Source organism: Triticum urartu, chromosome 3A (genome assembly GCF_056163025.1).
Source record: "Triticum urartu cultivar PI428250 chromosome 3A, HENAU_Tu73, whole genome shotgun sequence".
NCBI classification, from domain to species: Eukaryota; Viridiplantae; Streptophyta; class Magnoliopsida; order Poales; family Poaceae; genus Triticum; species Triticum urartu.
This window is the reverse complement of record NC_141875.1, coordinates 717,213,353-717,229,965: the sequence shown is the minus strand read 5'-3', so window position 1 is coordinate 717,229,965 and position 16,613 is coordinate 717,213,353.

Below are 16,613 nucleotides of genomic sequence, written 5' to 3'. Positions count from 1 at the left end.
TAGCATATCTCTTTCTTATTCCTCAAGCCTTTTCCTGCATTCTCAAGAGCGTGTTGCACGTCTCTGTTGGTGCGTTTTAATGTTGTTATCCACTAATATTGCCATGCGCAACCCTCTAGATTAATGGGCTTCAGTCTGCACCAAGACTTCATACTCTTCATCCGAAATGAACACATGAGGTTGGCATGCTGGAGTTGGCGGGCGTTGTTGTTTACCATTGCAGCAAGACAATGCACCGCTCACTTGTGGTGGCAGGGGGTTGGGTTAGTGTTAGTACAAAGAACAATCATGCCAATGATGCTAGAGACGATGTCACATCCTGATGTGAGTGTTGGATGGTTTGCTACGACGATGTCAGTGTTGCTGCAAGTAAGCGACCGACGATGCTACGAATAGGGGCGGAGACTTAGGGGGCCAAGCAGGTGCTAGCCCCTTGCCAATCGCTCCCCAACCAGTTTTAGCAGGCTATGTAAGCACATGATGATTCCTATTTACCGCGTACTGCAATGGATAGCAACATAAGGCCCACCTCCTATTGGGCCGACCCATTTGCGGTTCAACTCCCACTGGTTTTGGAAGGTTCTAGAACCTTTCCTGAACCCATTTTTTCGTATTTCCTATTTGTTAGTTTTTGTAGTTCTCTTTGGGTTGGGTTTTTCCTCCCTTTTTTCAAATTCCTTCAAAAAATGAAAAAAATTAGAACGGCTATTTTTGAAATTTTAAAGATTTTTTCCTTTCCTGAATATGAAATTCATGAAATAAATTAAAAGAGGTGACCATTTTTGGAATTCTTGAACATGTTTTTAAATTTAGAACATCTTATGAAATTCAGGAACATTTGTTGAATTTCTGAACACTTTCAAAATTCAAGAATATTTTTTTAATTCATGAATATTTGTTGAATTACTGGATAATTTTTAAGTTTGTGGACATTTTTTGAAATTTGGAACTTTTTTTGAAATACAAGATCAATATTTAAATTCATCAAAAAATTGAAATCCGGGAAATCTTTTGGAATTTGGAATTTTTTCAAACTTGTGATATTTTTTTAAAATTTAGGAACATTTTTCAAATTCAAAATTTCTTTAGAAATTCAAAAACAAATTCAGGAACCTTTTTGAAATTCTTGAGAATTTTTTGAATTTAGTTATAAGTAAAAATAAAAATAAAAATAGAAGGGAAACAGAATAAAATGAATAAATAAAAAATCATCGAAAGGAAAATCAAAAGAAAATGAAATAACAGGCGCCCCTCACCCCTGCTTTGGGCCGGCACAAACCGCGCAGGGGGAGAGTTTCTGCGCCCCGCCCTACTTTCCAAATAGGGGCTCTCGCTATACATCACCAATGGCCCCAGCTTGTGGAAACCCCTATAAGCCATGGACGATCCTTGTGATCGACCCAAATTTAGTGGGTGGAAGGATCTACTAAAGGAGTACAATCTGGCCATTCACTACAAGAATCAGACACTTTGCCGCCTGCCATGGCCGATGGCAAAGGCCTTTGCCATTAGCCAGCAGACAACAACATGTACGACTGAATAAGCTATGGCAAAGGCCTCTTTGCCATCTGCTGGCGGACGGCAAAGATGAAATGTTCTTTGCCATCCGCCAACAGACGATAAAGAATCTCGACGGCACACGTGGCAGGTTAGGTCCGTTAGGGGGTTAACAGCATGCTTTACTGTCCGCTGGCAGACGACAAAGACCTTTGCATCTTTGCCGTCTGCCAGTGGACGGCAAAGTGCCCATATAGGCCAGCCCAGTCCCCTAGGTTGCACAGGTAGATGCCACGTGGCAGCTTTGCTGTCTACTCGCTGATGGCAAAGCTCTTTGTCGTCCGCTAGCGGAGGACAAAGTGCCTGTATAGCCACTTTTTTCACTTTTTCTTAAATTCAATCAATTTCCCATATATATTATGTTTCTCATAACAGAATATTATTCTGTTACCCTACTTGAACTGATGGTTTCAAGCAGTTGTACTGATAATTTTTATCCCGTCGAACTGATCGTCTTTTCGTCGATATGGGGCGTGTAATATATCCTTGGAAAGCTCTTGACATCTACATTACAAATATATAAGATTTTTTTTGCAAAATCATCACAGTTTAAGTGTAGTTTTGAAAAAAAATCATGTTTTTTCAAAACTGAAAACGTGAATCGTATTTTGGACACAATTTTCAAACGGTTTGTCGGAATTGAGCAAATAAGATGGCGTTCGAAAGCTGGTAAAAATCCGCATCTTCCATATAACTACTGTTTTTTCAAATTATATATAATTTAAAAGTAATTTGAAAATGGTGAAATTCTGGGCGAAACATATTTTCACATTTTTTTGCAAACGGTTTGTCGGATTGACGCAAATGATACGGCAATGGATAATTATGGAAAATGCGCAACTTTTTCATATAAAAATATTTTTCTAATTCCTTATCGTTTAAAAACAAATTCGAGTACGGCCAGTAAAGACGAAAAAGGATGATTTGGACATATGATTGTGCTCTATCCATCCATGCCCCTGTTTGCATTTATGGAGTGCCCTAGCATGACTCAATCTTACTCTACTTTTGCTATAAAATGTTCCTGGCAGACTGTTTACGTGTTAATCAATTTTGCCAAGGTTGTTATAGTTGATCCATGCATGCTATGAACTTATTCTTTCTTTGCTTGGCGTCATGATCATGTATTCTTGCTGGTAGCTAGTATGCTTAGTTTATCATGCAATGCCTTGTGATGAGTGAATCGAGCTCGCAAAGAGGCCTTCATTAATCTGTTTTTTCCATGTCCAGTTTCTACTAAGTCTGAATCTGTTAATGAAACTTGTTATGTTTACATGGGTGCCATCATATCTTCTGATCCTTTTTGGCTTATGGTCAGTAAGGGACTTTTGTTATATCCTTTGAGTAGATTCATGCCATGCCTTTGTTTGCTATGTTATGTTCTTGTAGCATTTTGATATCTTGCTCCAAACATTGCTTCCTGATGTTAATTCCTGACATGTTAGTATTTTCACTAAGTCTGTGAGGCTGATATCTTTTGCACTTTTGCCATGCTTGTTTGAACCCGCTATTGTGTGATTTAGCCGTAGCCCAGTGTTCATCTTTTGTCAAGCATCTTGAGTAGATCACTTCCATGTGCTTTGTTGCTATGTTAGAGTGCAGTAGCTTAGTTTCTTGTTGCATTCTAGATGGCATCGTGCTGTTTATCGCAGAATTGTGCCATTATTGTTTTGCTTGCAATTTCCAAACCGTGCATCCGATTCCGGTGATCTTTATATCAGTTTCGACCGAAATCAACTCATCTTTCCAGCGGTGGTTTGCCAAGTTGAGGCCTGGTTCAATCTTTTCCTTCCGGCGCTTGCATATGCATTGCATATCACATCCTGCATGTCATGCCATGTTTTGCATCATGTTGCTTGCGCATTGCACCATCATTGATTGTTGGTACTTTGCTTGTGTTCTTGCTTTGGGTAGAGCCGGGAGACGAGTACGTGATCGAGGAACCCGTTGAGTACGCTTACGAGGATCAAGCTTACATCAACTCGGAGAACTTTGCAGGCAAGATGACCATACCCTCAAAATCACTTCTATCTTTGCTTGCTAGTTGTTCGTTCTATTGCTATGCCGCGATACCTACCAATTGCTTTATCATGCCTCCCATATTGCCATGACAAGCCTCTAACCCATCTTTTCCTAGCAAACCGTTGTTTGGCTATGTTACCGCTTTGCTCAGCCCCTCTTATAGCGTTGCTAGTTGCAGGTGATGATGGAGATTGTTCCTTATTGGAACATGATTATTGTTGGGATATCATTATTATTTCTTGTTTACTTTAATGCACCTATATACTTGGTAAAGGGTGGAAGGCTCGGCCTTATGCCTGGTGTTTTGTTCCACTCTTGCCGCCCTAGTTTCCGTCATACCGTGTTATGTTCCTTGATTTTGCATTCCTTACGCGGTTGGGTTATAATGGGAACCCCTTGACAGTTCGCCTTGAATAAAACTCCTCCAGCAAGGCCCAACCTTGGTTTTACCATTTGCCACCTAAGCCTTTTTCCCTTGGGTTCCGCGGACTCAAGGGTCATCTTTATTTTAAACCCCCGGGCCAGTGCTCCTCTGAGTGTCGGTCCAAACTAGAGTCCTTTGCAGTGCCCCCTCGGGGAAACTCGAGGTTTGGTTTTAGTTGTACGGAGCGCTCATCCAGGGTGCCCTGAGAACGAGATACGTGCGACTCCTATCGGGATTTGTCGGCACATCGGGCGGCTTTGCTGGTCTTGTTTTACCATTGTCGAAATGTCTTGTAACCGGGATTCCGAGTTTGATCGGGTCATCCTAGGACAAGGAATATCCTTCATTGACCGTGAGAGCTTGTGATGGGCTAAGTTGGGACACCCCTGCAGGGTTTGGAACTTTCGAAAGCCGTGCCCACGGTTATGTGAAGATGGGATTTGTTAATATCCGGTTGTAGAAAACTTGACACTTAACTTAATTAAAATGAATCAACCGCGTGTGTAGCCGTGATGGTCTCTTTTCGGCAGAGTCCGAGAAGAGAACACGGTCTCGTGTTATGCTTGAACGTAATTAGTTTCAGGATCACTTGATCTTTATAGCTTCTCGACCGTGCTTTGCTTCTCTTCTCGCTCTCATTTGGGTAAGTTAGCCACCATATATGCTAGTGCTTGCTGCAGATCCACTTCACTATCTTTTCCTACCCATAAGCTTAAATAGTCTTGATTGGGAGGGTGTGAGATTGCTGAGTCCCCGTGACTCACAGATTACTTCCAAAACCAGATGCAGGTGCCGATGATGCTACTGCCGGGGACGCTACCGAACTCAAGTGGGAGTTTGACGAGGATTCAGGACGTTACTATGCTTCCTTTCCGGACGATCAGTAGTGGAGCCCAATTGGGGCGATCGGGGATCTATGCATTTGAGGTTGTCTTTATTTAACTTGGTTCCGTAGTCGGACCTTGATTGTATTCAAGATGATGTAATGCTATATTTATGTATTGTGTGAAGTGGCGATTGTAAGCCAACTCTTTATCCCTATCTTATTCAGTACATGGGATGTGTAAAGGTTACCCCTATTGCGACATGCCTACTATGCGGTTATGCCTCTAAGTCGTGCTCCGAGATGTGGGAGATATAGCCGCATCATGGGTGTTACAGTCTCATCCCGACTTGTGGGGGAATCATAGTATCCATCATCCTTTCCTCACTTGGGGCAATGCTCTAATAATGAAGATCATCATACTTTTATTTACTTACAACTCAAAAATTACAACTCGATACTTATATGACTCTATGTGAATGCCTCCAGCGGTGTACCGGGATGTCCAATGACTCAAGAGCACCATGTATGAAAGAATTATGAACGGTGGCTTTGCCAAAAATACGATGTCAACTACATGATCATGCAAAGCAATATGACAATGATGAAGCGTGTCATAATAAACGGAATGGTGGAAAGTTGCACGGCATTATATCTCGGAATGGCTATGGAAATGCCATAATAGGTAGGTATGGTGGCTGTTTTGACGAAGGATATGTGGTGGGTTCATGGTACCGGCGAAAGTTGCGTGGTAATAGAGAGCCGAGCAATGGCGGAAAGGTAAGAGCGTGTATAATCCATGGACTCAACATTAGTCATAAAGAACTCACATACTTATTGCAAAAATCTGTTATCATCAAACCAAAGTACTACACGCATGCTCCTAGGGGGATATATTGGTAGGGAAATACCATCGCTCGTCCCCGACCACCACTCATAAGGAAGAAAATCAATAAATAAATCATTGCTACCTCTTGAGCACTGCGTTGGTTTTCCCTTGAAGAGGAAAGGGTGATGCAACAAAGTAGCGTAAGTATTTCCCTTAGTTTTTGCGAACCAAGGTATCAATCCAGTAGGAGGCTACACACGAGTCCCTCGCACCTGCACAAAACAAATAAATCCTCGCAACCAACGCGATAAGGGGTTGTCAATCCCTACACGGTCACTTACGAGAGTGAGATCTGATAAGATAATATTTTTGGTATTTTTATGATAAAGATGCAAAGTAAAATAAAAGCAAAGTAAAAATCAAAGGAAATAACTAAGTGTTGGAAGATTAATATGATGAAGATAGACCCGGGGGCCATAGGTTTCATTAGTGGCTTCTCTCAAGAGCATAAGTATTTTACGGTGGGTGAACAAATTACTGTTGACCAATTGACAGAATTGAGCATAGTTATGAGAATATCTAGGTATGATCATGTATATAGCGATCACGTCCAAAATAAGTAGACCGACTCCTGCTTGCATATACTACTATTACTCCACACATCGATCGCTATCCAGCATGCATCTAGAGTATAGTTACTCCACAAATTACTGTTGACCAATTGACAGAATTGAGCATAGTTATGAGAATATCTAGGTATGATCATGTATATAGCCATCACGTCCAAAACAAGTAGACCGACTCCTGCTTGCATATACTACTATTACTCCACACATCGACCGCTATCCAGCATGCATCTAGAGTATTAAGTTTAAGAGAACAAAGTAACACTTTAAGCAAGATGACATGATGTAGAGGGATAATTTCATGCAATATGATAAAAACCCCATCTTGTTATCCTCGATGGCAACAATACAATACGTGCCTTGCTGCCCCTACTGTCACTGGGAAAGGACACCACAAGATTGAACCCAAAGCTATGCACTTCTCCCATTGCAAGAAAGATCAATCTAGTAGGCCAAACCAAACTGATAATTCGAAGAGACTTGCAAACATAAACAATCATACATAAAAGAATTCAGAGAAGATTCAAATATTCTTCATAGATAAACTTGATCATAAACCCACATTTCATCGGTCTCAACAAACACACCGCAAAAGAAGATTACATCGAATAGATCTCCACAAGAGAGGGGGAGAACATTGTATTGAGATCCAAAAAGAGAGAAGAAGCCATCTAGCTAATAACTATGGACCCGAAGGTCTCAGGTAAACTACTCACACTTCATCGGAGAGGCTATGGTTTTGATGTAGAAGCCCTCCGTGATCGATGCCCCCTCCAGCGGAGCTCCGGAACAGGCCCCAAGATGGGATCTCGTGGATACAGAAAGTTACGGCGGTCGAATTAGGGTTTTGGCTCCATATGTGATCGTTTGGGGGTACGTAGGTATATATAGGAGGAAGGAGTACGTCGTTGGAGCAACAGGGGGCCCGGGGCCATAGGTTTCACTAGTGGCTTCTCTCAAGAGCATAAGTATTTTACGGTGGGTGAACAAATTACTGTTGAGCAATTGACAGAATTGAGCATAGTTATGAGAATATCTAGGTATGATCATGTATATAGGCATCACGTCCAAGAGAAGCAGACCGACTCCTGCCTGCATCTATTACTATTACTCCACACATCGACCGCTATCCGGCATGCATCTAGAGTATTAAGTTCAAGAGAACAGACCAACACTTTAAGCAAGAAGACATGATGCAGAGGGATAAATTTATGCAATATGATAAAAGCCCCATCTTGTTATCCTCGATGGGAACAATACAATACGTGCCTTGCTGCCCCTACTGTCACTGGGAAAGGACACCGCAAGATTGAACCCAAAGCTATGCACTTCTCCCATTTCAAGAAAGATCAATATAGTAGGCCATACCAAACTGATAATTCGAAGAGACTTGCAAAGATAACCAATCATACATAAAAGAATTCAGAGAAGATTCAAATATTGATCATAGATAAACTAGATCATAATCCCACAATTCATCGGTCTCAACAAACACTCCGCAAAAGAAGATTACATGGAATAGATCTCCATGAGAGAGGGGGAGAACATTGTATTGAGATCCAAAAAGAGAGAAGAAGCCATCTAGCTAATAAATATGGACCCGAAGGTCTCAGGTAAACTACTCACACTTCATCGGAGAGGCTATGGTGTTGATGTATAAGCCCTCCGTGATCGATGCCCCCTCCGGCGGAGCTCCGGAACAGGCCCCAAGATGGGATCTCGTGGATACATAAAGTTATGGCGGTGGAATTAGGGTTTTGGCTCCGTATTTGATCGTTTGGGGGTACGTAGGTATATATAGGAGGAAGGAGTACGTCGGTGGAGCAACAGGGGGCCCACGAGGGTGGAGGGCGCGCCTTGGGGGGGGGGGGGGGTAGGCGCGCCCCCCTACCTCGTGGCTTCCCTCTTGGTTGCTTGACGTAGGGTCTAAGTCTCCTGGATCTTGTTCGTTCCAAAAATCACGTTCCAGAAGGTTTCATTCCGTTTGGACTCCGTTTGATATTCCTTTTCTTCAAAACCCTAAAATAGGCAAAAAAACAGCAATTCTGTGCTGGGCCTCCGGTTAGTAGGTTAGTCCCAAAAATAATATAAAAGTGTATAATAAAGTCCAATAATGTCCAAAACAGAATATAATATAGCATGGAACAATCAAAAATTATAGATACGTTGGAGACGTATCAATCATGCTCCGACTTCATCACATAACGGTTCACCATACATGCATGCTACGGGACTAACAAACTTTAACACAAGTATTTCTCAAATTCACAACTACTCACTAGCGTGACTCTAACATCACCATCTTCACCTCTCAAAACAATCATAAGGAATCAAACTTCTCGTTGTATTCAATGCACTTTATATGAAAGTTTTTATTATATCCCTCTTGGATGCCTATCATATTAGGACTAATTTTATAACCAAAGAAAATTACAATGTTGTTCTAACAACTCTCAAAATAATATAAGTGAAGTACGAGAGTTCATCAATTCTATAAAATAAAACCACCGCCGTGCTCCAAAAAATATACATGAAGCACATACACTACTAGGGAAAAGCTTATAGACAGACGCTTACTAGTAGCGAGGGTTTATAACCCTCGCTACTGCTACTTACTAGTAGCGCGGGATTTAACCCTTGCTACTACTAAGTTGATACTAGTAGCGCGGGTTTTTAACCCTCGCTACTACTAAGCGGTCTCTACCGTGCCCTCCCGGGACATGCCATAGTAGTAGCGAGGGGTACAAACCCGCGCTACTACTAAGTTGATAGTAGTAGCGCAGTTTTACACCCCTCGCTACTACTAAGTATGAGGTAGGTGAAATCCCCGTATCCTCAGCCGAATCCCTCCTCTCTCCCTCACTTTCCCCCTCTCTTACTTTCCTCGTCTCTCCCTCATACTCCAGCGGTGGCCGCCGCTGGTACACTCTGCTTTCTTTGCCCCATCCCTCTCCGAGATATCCCTTCGGTGGGCAGTCGCCGGAGCTCCTCACCGCCGCCAAGATGCGGAAGTGCGACCACGGCATCCTCCTCCTCGCCCCCTTCACCTTCTTCTTCTTGCTCCAGGTCAACCCTCCTCCCCCTCTCCGATTTGATCCAGAACGCTAGCTGACCCATCCCCCTCCTCCTCCAGCAACACGAGGGAGACTTCTCGTTCTGGAAGACATGGACCGCCTCCTGCCGCCGCTCGTTGCCGACCTCAACGGCGACGGCCGCCACGAGGTGTTGCTCCCCACACACGATGCCAAGATGCAGGTCCTCCAGCTCCTGGCCCACGCCGGGCTGGCCTCCGCGGCCGTCCTCGACGGCTTCCATGAGGCACGCGTCATGGACGAGATCTCCCTGCTCCCGGCCAACGTGCACGCGTCATGGGGTCGAGATTGTTTTTGGTTTTCAAATTAATAGTAGTAGCGCAGGTCACAGATACACGCTACTACTAACACACGTACTAGTAGCGCGGGATGGACCGCGCTACTACTACTAGTTAGTTGTAGCGCCGTAGTAGTAGCGTAGGCACCCGCGCTACTACTAGCTTTTAACCCGCGCTACTACTAGGCTTTTTCCTAGTAGTGATAGAGCAAAATTGCCTAGCTCAAAAGATAGAAGTGAAGCACATAGAGCATTCTAATAAATCACGATTCATGCGTGTCTCTCCTAAAAGGTGTGTACAACAAGGATGATTGTGGCAAACTAAAAATAAAAGACTCAAATCATACAAGACGCTCCAAGAAAACACATATCATGTGGTGAATAAAAATATAGCCTCTAGTAAAGTTACCGATAGACGAAGACGAAAGAGGGGATGCCTTCCCGGGGCATCCCCAAGCGTCGGATATTTGGCCTCCTTGAATATTACCTTGGGGTGCCTTGGGCATCCCCAAGCTTAGGCTCTTACCACTCCTTATTCCATAGTCCATCAAATCCTTACCCAAAACGTGAAAACTTCACAACACAAAACTCCAACAGAAAATCTCGTAAGCTCCGTTAGTATAAGAAAATAAATAACCACTTTTGGTACTATTGTGAACTCATTCTTTATGTATATTGGTGTAATATCTACTGTATTCCAACTTTTGCATGGTTCATACCCCCTGATACTAGCCATAGATTCATCAAAATAAGAAAACAACACATAGAAAACAGAATCTGTCAAAAATAGAACAATCTGTAGCAATCTGTAACTCTCGAATAGTTCTGTAACTCCAAAAATTATGCAAACCTGGGAAATTTCTGCCCCAATCTAGTGCAAAAAGAATCAGATCAAAATCACGCTTCTGTGAATTATGAAAATCATTTTCCAGGGTGCAAAAGTTTCTGTTTCTCAGCAAGATCAAAACAACTATCACCGTAAGCTATCTTAAAGGTCTCACTTGGCACAAACAATAATTAAAACACAAAACCATATCTAACCAAAGGCTAGATGGATTATTTAAAACAAACAAGAACAAAATGAAAAAACTAAAAATAAAATTGGGTTGCCTGCCAACAAGCGTTATTGTTTAATGCCCTTAGCTAGGCATTGCGATTTCAATTGTGCTCACATGAAAGATAATAATGAAACACAAAGAGATCATCGTAAAACATGTGACAAACAAATCTCTAACATGCTTCCTATGCATAGGAATTTTGTAGGAAAGCAAATTAGCAAGGCAAGAAAGATCTAGCATATGCAAGGAGAAAGAAAGAAACAATAGCAATCTCAACATAATGGGAGGTAATTTAGTAACTTGAAAATTTATATAACCATATTTTCCTCTCTCATAATAAGTACATGTAGGATCATAAGCAAATTCAACAATATAGCTACTACATAACATATGCTCAACATGATCCACATGCATGCGAAGTTGACACTCTTCCAAAATATTGGGATTAACATTAACTAAAGTCATGACCTCTCCAAACCAACTATTATCAAAAATTTCATAAGATTGAACATTCTCCAAATATGTGGGAAATAAAGTTGAAACTCTTCCAAAGTCACTTTCAATATTATTGTAAACACTATTATCAATCTCATATTCATCATGGGGCTTAAATAAATTTTCAAGATCATAAAAAGAATCACCCAATCATGATCATTGCAACAAGTAGTAGACATAACAAAATTAGCATCCCCAAGCTTAGGGTTTTGCATATCATTAACACAATTAACATTAATGAAATTTGTAATAACATCATTGCAATCATGCTTTTCATCCAAGGCACTATGGTGAATCACTTTAAAATTTTCTTCTTTCAACACTTCATCACACTTTTCAGATTCACAAATTTCAAGCAAAACCTCATAGAGATAATCTAATGCACTCAGTTCACTAGCAATTGGTTCATCATAATTGGATCTTTTAAAAATATTAGAAGGTGGATGAGGATCCATAAACCTCTTGGTTCTTGATTTTCAATAAAAACACAATTATACCAAGCAAACAAGCAAACAAACCAAGTAAACATAAAGGCAAACGAAAAGGTGAACGGAAGAAGGGCGAATAAAAAGGGAAAGTATTTTCAAAAATTGTTTTAGAAGTGGGGGAGAGGAAAACGAGAGGCGAATGGCGAATAATGTAACGCAAGAGATGAGAGTTTATGATGGGTACTTGGTATGTCTTGGCTTGGCATAGATCTCCCCGGCAACAGTGCCAAAAAATCCTTCCTGCTACCTCTTGAGATTCGTTGATTTTTCCCTTGAAGAGGAAAGGGTGATGCAGCAAAGTGGAGTTAGTATTTCCCTCAGCTTTTGAGAACCAAGGTATCAATCCAGTAGGAGACAACGCGACAAGCCGCCGAATACCTGCACAAACAAACACCAACTTGCACCCAACATGATAAAGGGGTTGTCAATCCCTTCACGGATATAGATGGATAAACGGTAAAGTAATATTTTTGGTATTTTTGTTTTATGGAACGAAAAGTAAAAGATTGCAAAGAAAGTAAATAGGAAACTAGATTGTAGATCGGAAACTTGTAAGATGGAAAATAGAAGATTATATGATGGAAAATAGACCCGGGGCCATAGGTTTCACTAGAGGCTTCTCTCAAGATAGAATTTATTACGGTGGGTGAACAAATTATTGCCACGCAATTGATAGAGAAGCGCAAAGTTATGATGATATCTAAGGCAACGATTATGAATATAGGCATCACGTCCGTATCAAGTAGAGCGAAACGATTCTGCATCTACTACTATTACTCCACACGTCTAAACTATCTAGCATGCATCTAGAGTATTAATTTCATAAGAACAGAGTAATGCTTTAGGAAAGATGACATGATGTAGAGGAATTAACTCAAACAATAGGATGAAAATCCCATCTCTTTATCCTCGATGGCAACAATACAATACATGTTGGTTCCCCTTCTGTCACTAGGATCGAGCACCGCAAGTTTGAACCCAAAGCTAAGCACTTCTCCCATTGCAAGAAAAACTAATCTAGTTGGCCAAACCAAATCGATAGTTCGAAGAGACTTGCAAAGATATCAAATAACGCATATAAGAATTGAGAGAAGATTCAAATAATATTCATAGGTAAGCTGATCACAAATCCACAATTCATCGGATCTCGGCAAACAAACCGCAAAAGAGTATTACATCAAATAGATCTCCAAGAACATCAAGGAGAAGTTTGTATTGAGAATCAAAGAGGGAGAAGAAGCCATCTAGCTACTAGCTATGGACCCGTACGTCTGTGGTAAACTAGTCACGCTTCATCAGAGAGGCAATGGTGTCGATGTAGAAGCCCTCCGTGATCGAATTCCCCTCCGGCAGGACGCCATAAAAGGTCCCTAGATGGGATCTCATGGGTACATAAGGTTGCGGCGGTGGAAAAGTGGTTTTGTGGCTCCCCTGGATGTTTTCAGGGTATAAGAGTATATATAGGAGGAAGATCTAGGTCAGGGGCACCCAGGGGCCCAAATGGTCGGGGGGCGCGTCCTTGTGGCCGCCTCCTGGTTCTTCTGACTTGCACTCCAAGTCTCCTGGGTGTCTTCTGGTCCAAGGAAAATCATCGCGAAAGTTTTATTCCATTGGATTCCGTTTGGTATTCCTTTTCTGTGAAACTATAAAATAAAATAAAAAAGAAACTGGCACTGGGCTCTAGGTTAAAAGGTTAGTCCCCAAAATCATATAAAATAGCATATTAATGCATATAAAACATCCAAAACAGATAATATAATAGCATGGAACAATCAAAAATTATAGATACGCTGGAGATGTATCACATGACGAGGATCTCTGGAATGGTCCGGAGGTAAAGATTGATATATAGGATGATAGTATTTGGTCACCAGAAAGGTTTCAGAATGCACCAGATAATTATCGGATCACCGAAAGAGGTTTCGGGAGACCTACGGAGAGTTTAGTGGGCCAAATGGGCCAACGAGGGGAGCACACCAGCCCACAAGGGGCTGGTGCGCCCCACCTCTTGGTTGTCGGCCTAGGGAAGGTAGGAAAGGGGACGGCCACCTCTTGCCTTCTTTCCCACACATGAGAAAAAGAAAAGTGGGTGGGGGGCTCCCCCTGCCTTCTCCCCATGTGCCTAGAATGGAAGGGGCGCGGTTAGGGGCAAGCCCCTATGGCTGGAGCCGGCCATTTGGGGGCGGCTAGGGTGCCTCCCCTCCTCCCTCCACCTATATATATGTGAGGAGGGAGAGGGGGCAATACACACCACGATTCCCAAGTCATGTGTCGGCGCCCCCTCTCCCTCTAGTCCGTCCTCCATCATAGTTTCTGTTGTGCTTGGCGAAGCCCTGCGGAAATAGTTTCACCACCTCTGTCACCACGCCGTTGTGCTACCGGAACTCATCTACTACTTCGCCCGTCTTGCTAGATCAAGAAGGCGAGGAAGTCATCGAGCTGAACGTGTGATGAACGCGGAGGTGTTGTGCGTTCGGTGCTTGATCGGAATGGATCGTGAAGGTGTATGACTACATCAACCGCGTTAATAAATGCTTCCGCTTAGCGATCTACAATGGTATGTAGATGCGCTCCCCCTCTCGTAGCTATGCATCTCCATGGATAGATCTTGCGTGTGCGTGGATTTTTTTTTTGTTTTCCATGCAACGTTCACCAACAACTTCCTCTACACCTGAGTCGGTGAGCTAAAAGTCCACCTCATTCTTCTCTACTCCTCGGTGTTGAATAGAGTATAACTAGGGTATTTAGTTATGCTTCTTAACGAAATGAAATGTTCGGGTTATAAGATATATTGAAATGCAATGAGCACCAGTTTGAATGCTCCTGTGCGAATGCTTATGGTAATTGATCCGGACGGAATTTCAAGTTTAAACATCATTGTATGTGTATGGACATCTTTGTATCGAATGGAAAATCCAAGTGTCCTATGTTTTACCAGAGTGTTGATTCATTTCCGTTCCGGCAAATTTCGGGCGCTCGATATGTCCTATTTTAGCAAACGTCATGCCAAATTTTTCTGTGACTTTTAGCATGACTTATGATGGAATATGTAGGAAATATCGAGTGCCCCAGATTTGCTAGAAAGAGAATTAAACGACATTTCGGGTTGACTTTAAGTTTGTCGGGGCTCCATACATGACAGTCAAAAAACCAGTCAGGGAGAGTCTCCACCATGTATGACAGAAGAAGAATGCCGAATGTTTTCGTGGGGGTCGCTTCTCCTTCTTCTCCTTGTGCTGGGCCTTTGTTATGCACTAGGGGAAGGAGGAGTAGCTTCCATCAACGACGGTTGCAAAATGTCAGAGAGGACGAATCTTGACTGTTGTCATGGCAGTCGCTTCTGCTTCATTCCCGTGTGCTAGACATTTTGTTGTAATGTACTCGGGGACAAAGACAGAAGCTACCATCACCAACGGTCGAATATATCAGAGAGGGAGTGTCCGCCATATACACCACGTGAGCTGAGACTTTTCAAGAGAAGACTCGAAAGGCCAATAGTCAACCCATGATGAATAATAATGATCTAATTTAGTTTTTGTAGTACATATTTTGAATTTTTGAAGTTTAATATTTGAATTATGAATATAGGAAATGTCTGACAACAATAGGATCCCTGAGTGCGACTACTGCGGCGATGACCGGGGTCTGCGAGACATGCCTCACCTGGAAGATGGTCGACGCTTCAATATTAAGCTCGACGATGCTGAGTTAAGCATGACTTCTGCTTCTTCAACATGTAATTTCCGCTTTCTACAATTTGACTAGTGCATCCCCTACCATGCAAGATGTCATGTCTTTGAGAAGCTGGATTTTGAAGATCATGAGAATATGGAGATAAAGAGAGTTAACCTCAGGACCCATCATGGTTATGCTTTTCACGTAAAGCTATACAATGTGGTGACCTACTCCCATTTTGGTTGCTCGAATTGGGCAGCACTATGCAGGGCGTATGGTTTTCAGGAGGATATGCATGTCACCTTCGATATTGGTGATGCTGAAGATGATATCGACGAAGATAATGTCGATGAAGATAATATCGACAAAGATAATATCGACATTTGCGTCGATGTTGATGCACTTCCACTTCTACCTTTATGTGAGTTTCTCAAACCTATGTATTAAGTAATTTATATTTTTATTTAAAAATAGTTGACATCTTATTTCCATTCTTCAAAAAATGTATCAAAAATCATAGACAAAACCTACTACACGAATGACTCTGAACTAACTTAGAGGAGAAAATCATCTAGTCTCATTAATTATTGATGTTGAGACTTTCAATAAGAATTATGAAATTCCTCCACATTATGATTAATACGTGTCACTAGTCTACGTGTTGAACTAAGGAAACATCCACGGAGATGGCATGGTTATATTTTTTACTATTATGACACCAGTGCATCTTTTACATACATTCTTCTAATTAAAGTTAAACTACATTGCCTACTACGTTATTGTTATACTCTTCAACAGAAAATTCTGAAGGATTGTGTGCCTCATCTGATGCATACGAAATGTGACATTGATATTATGAGCTTACGGTCAAGTCTGCCTACGGTTGTCCACTGTGCATACACTATTTCTAAAAGATGTGATCACCTCGAAATCAAAGAATGGAAAAAAGTTATGAATAATCACAGGGAGCTACTTGGAGACAACATGGTGCGAAGCCCACAAACTGGAGACATGATAATCTCCATTCTCCTTATGTGAGAGTCAGGGGCTATGTTATTTTATGCTATTTTACCTTAGAGAGGTTAGCAGGTCCTAGCTAATACTTATGATCTTGTGCTAAGAACAATTAACTAGGGTTGGTTAGATGACTATGATGATGATGAGTATGACTTGTTATTATGATAACGAGAAGAAGTTGTTAGATGACTATGATGATGATGGATATGACGTGTTATTATGATAACGAT